The sequence below is a fragment of the Octopus sinensis genome, unplaced genomic scaffold, assembly GCF_006345805.1.
Source record: "Octopus sinensis unplaced genomic scaffold, ASM634580v1 Contig12590, whole genome shotgun sequence".
NCBI lineage: Eukaryota > Metazoa > Mollusca > Cephalopoda > Octopoda > Octopodidae > Octopus > Octopus sinensis.
Window position 1 is genome coordinate 25,001 of NW_021832632.1, and position 5,167 is coordinate 30,167.

The following is a 5,167-nucleotide window of genomic DNA, read 5'->3' on the forward strand; positions in this document are numbered from 1 at the left end:
ACATATGAACACATTTCGACATATTCACATATATTTACTAAATTACAAAATATATGTCTGTCCATCAAAGGACGTATAAATAAACCAGCACAGGCAGGGGAAAACTATACCAACATTTATACACATACACACACACACACACACACTCACACGCACATCCGCACATATCCATAAACATTTATACACTCTCATGCACTGTGTCTGCAAACATTCGCATATACATATATACATATTTAAATATGCATTTGCGTACTCATACGTATAAGAAAAACATATACATATATATCCACCCATGAATATACATATACATACAAAAACATACATACACATACATATACATATGAACACATTTCGACATATCCACATATATTTACTAAATTACAAAATATATGTCTGCCCATCAAAGGACGTATAAATAAACCAGCACAGGCATGGGAAAACTATACCAACATTTATACACACACACACACACGCACATCCGCACATATACATAAACATTTATACACTCTCATGCACTGTGTCTGCAGGAACATATGTATGTTTATTGATTTATATTATTTATATTATTATGTATATGTATATGTATAGGAGTATGAGTATATGCACTCATATGTATATGTATATGATTTATTATGGGTATGTGCCCACACTTATATAAGTGTATATGTAATTTGGTTTGTATTTCATAATCTCCGAAGAGGCCTTAGGGTATTTTTGTAAATGTCTCATTTATAACTACATATTGACCTACCACAAATGGCTAATATAAGTAAAATGAGACATACTTATCTGCATGGCCGAAACAGCTGTAAGATGTAGTTTATATTTATATTTATATTTATTTATATTTATATTCTCTTATACATATTGTACTTATTGTATCATATTACTCCTTTAAGTACACCCCTTTCTGTGCACTGTTTTGTTCTATATTATTATGTTTGACCTTAAAGTTTCTTATGTGTGGTTTAATAAAGTATGTGATTGGGTATTATATGGTAGTTGATATTTGATTTGGATGTATTTCTCCATTTTCTTATTTTGTATTATATATGTATATATATATATATATATATATATATATATTATATATATATATATATATATATATATATATTATATATATATATATATATATTCTTTCATTAGTTTATTTCTTTCAGTCATTTGACTGCGGTCATGCTGGAGCACCGCCTTTAGTCGACCACAAGACTTATTCTTTGTAAGTCTGGTATTTATTCTATCGGTCTCTTTTGCCAAACGGCTAAGTTACGGGGACGTAAACACACCAACATCGGTTGTCAAGCGATGGTGGGAGGACACAAACACACAAATACATACATACATACATACATACATGCATACATACATACATAAATACATACATACATACATACATACATACATACATACATACATACATACATACATACATATATTTTATATATTTACATTGTGAAATTTGATTTAATACTAAATTGAATTTTTCCCTATAAGTTTGGAGTTATACTCCCTATCATTATTATTATTATTATTGTTGTTGTTGTTGTTATTATTATTATTATTATTATTATATATATATTTATGTACGTATGTATGTATGTATGTATGTATGTATGCATATATGGGTACAGGACATCACCAACGGTTCAAACAACATGAAATACGTAAACAGACGGGTTAAATACACAAACAACGAGAGAAAATGAGGAACAGGAAAAGTAAACACCTTCATTAGTTGTCGCCTGTCTATCTCCTCCTCATTTCGAGCATTCAACGACAAAATGAATCTTCATAGTTGCACCCATATATTCTAAAATAAAATTTAGAATTTATGAAGGGTCAAAGTTAGGAACAAAAGTATGACAGTGGAGACATACAAGGAAACCAAACGAAAACATGGATGTCATTAGACTAGAACAAGAGGAAAATAGTGAACGCTGTGAGAAATATTCTTTTGAAAAGAGAGAAAAAATAGAAGAGAGAGAAAAAATAAACGTCCGCTCTATTGAACGTATGTGCAGGAAGAGCCTCCATGTTTGTTTTCGTTTGGTTTCCTTGTATGTCTCCACTTCGTGGCAATCTCCTATTCTTGGATTGCAAACGCATAGCCTTCAAAGTGTAATGTGATATAGTGGTCTTGTGTCCAAGAGAGGCTGCGCTTCGTGTCAATTCTACTGTCTTCTTCAAGCTTCCGGGCAACATACCCATGCATGGTCTCTTTTTGTATGTTGAGTGCTTTCCTACCAAGTCTTCTCTGAAGTAAGAGAGCCCAGCTGTTTTGGAGCTGTGTAGATCATCAGGAAGAGAGTGTTTCTTGAGGAGTTCACTGCCAACTCGTACAATGTTGCTCACTTCACTTTTCAGGACTGCATTAATATATTTATTTTTGCTGCTGTTGTTTAGCAGGTGCTGCCTGAGTGATACCATACAGCATTCGAAAGCGGTCTGCACTGATCTCAGTCATTTACCATCTTCATTTCTTCTTAGGTAGAGCCTGTCAACAGCACTGTTTCTGTGGAAGTTCCCAGTTGTCAGGATTTTGCGGGTTTTGATATCTATGGAGTGGATTTCCTCTACAGACCAATCAAGTATCCCAAATTTTGGGATCAGCGCTGGTACTGCAAATGCATTGTGGGATATTGTTTTGTTGTAAGAGGAGGTCACTCTATCTTTATTCCCATTGCCTTCATATGATACATTTTCGTCTATGCATAGGTACTTGTAACATTCTTAGCGTGGAATGGGGGACATAGAGTGACCGTTGATGCACAGGTTTTGAGTTTGGAGGATTGATTTTCCTCGTCCTATAACCAAATATGAACATTTCTGTTGGCCAAATTCCATGCCTATAACAGCTGAAAAAATTCTAGTTGTTTTTTGGCATTGTTAACACTTTTAACATAAATCTTCAAGTCGTCTACAAACAAATTATGAGTTACATTGATATACCTGGCAGTTGAAGTTCCTAGCATGTAACCATTTGTTTTCTGCAGTAGTAACGATAGTGGATTCAGTGCCAAAATGAAAAGAAGTACAGAAAGTCTACCTCCCTGGAATATTCCCTTTGCAATTAAAGTAGAAGGTACCTTTGCCAGATGTAGGCACTTCAACAGCCATGAATGAGATATAGAGTCGAATGTCTTCTTATAGTGAAGCCATACTGTCACAAGGTTTCTGCGTTGTTTTCTTGCTTCAGACAGAACAGCTTTGTTTATTAAAAGTTGTTCAGTACATCACCACATTCCCTTCTTTCCATCTGCCTGTTCATCGGTCACTATGTTGTCCGACTCACAATGATCCTGGAGGAATTGGCTGAAGCAATTTGTGTACAGTTTGTACTTAATGTTTAGGCAAGCAATGGCCCTTAGTTTCCTGCCATCTCGGTGATTTCATTTTTGGCCAAAAGATTTGTCCTTGCTGTAGCAAGCCAAAGTGCTAAATCAGTCTGACCTCTTGCAGGTGAGTATGACTCGGTAATTTGTACCACGATTTGCTAGTAGTATTACTACCCATTTGCGAGTAGTTTTACTACTATTCACGCGCATAAACACACACACACAAGGTGATGCTGTATTCACAACTGGTTATTTCAGTCTCACTTTACTCAAAGTTTCGTGAGTGAAAGGAAATTGTAAAAGGAATTCAAATATGGATTTTAGGTGAAAATAGTTGGGATCCTATCGGTTGATGCATGTGACGTCTGCGAAAGTAACATGAAAAATGCACTATGTACGGGGTCATACTGAGATTAAATATTGTGAGCCTGAGCAATGGTCGGACTTGCTCAAGCTTACAACCATCAGAGGATGGTGTGTATGTGTGAGTGTGTGTGTATGTGTGTGTGGGTATGTTTCTGTGTGAGTGTATATGTGTATGGGTGTTTGCATTTGAAAAGATGTTTTGAATTTTTTGTAATCTTAGCAAACACATTTCTAATGAAATCCCGTTTCATTAGAATTTTTCACTTTGATTTATAAATATGTACTAACAGGTTTTTCATAAATACTTTTGTTTTAAATCTCACAAAATTTGTGCCAAGACATTAGTTTGGCTCTTAATGAGAGCTAACAGTGCTATCTCACTACAAAAAGAAAAAGTAAAAAGAAAAAGTCACATAGCATTAAGTAATCAAATATTTTGACAATGAGGGAACTTTATTTTGTTATCTCAAAAACGCTTACGTGTAATTCAATCTGAAATAAGCAGCTATAATTTATTTATTATGGCGTTAGCTCGCAGACAGCCATAACAAGAACCAAAGAGCTGGGCTTTTATTTGATCTTTGCTTACTTAACGTGCTCTATAAACGAGCAAGACTATGTACAAAAAGAAACTGACAAAAGGAGCAAGAGTTGTAATAGAATTAAATATTGCGAAAATGTTTACTTGAGAAATGACAATATTTGATGACCATTTTGATACACACTGTTGTTACATCAAGGAAGAAGTTCAAACAGAAGCCCAGAACAGAAGAGATCTATTTTACCTAAAGCTAAATATGCTGATAATCTCGTGAATATTTTCACATAAACTTAAATTTGTAAGCGTTAGTTCAATACAAACCAGAGCCAAATATGGGCCAGATAGTGTTGCATAAATAACTATCCAAACCTTTGAGGGTGTATGTATGTATGTATGTATGTATGTATGTATGTATGTATGTATGTATGTATGTATGTATGTATGTATGTATGTGTGTATGTATGTATGTATGTGTGTATGTATGTATGTATGTATGTATGTATGTATGTATGTATGTATGTATGTATGTATGTATCGAAGAATTACAGTCTCTGCTCACAAAGTGGACTGCAGCAATCATTCAAACAATTTTTTCGCAGAGATTTTTTTAAATCGAATTTTCACCGGAAATACCGAGTCTTGCTTAAATCAAGGGAAGAGGCTCCGGGAATCGAAACCACGATCGCACTGTAAACAGCGGAAGTGAGCTAAAACGTTAAAACTTAGTGCGCATGCACACCAGAGTTTAAGGTCAATCTGTACCAAGGGGCTTCACTCTGCGTGCTTTAGCTTCGTAACTATAGGAATAGTCAGGATACTTATTGATCAGACCACATATGTATGTATATGTGTATGTATGTATATATGCTTGCATGTATGTATGTATGTATGTATGTATGTATGTATGTATGTATGTATGTAT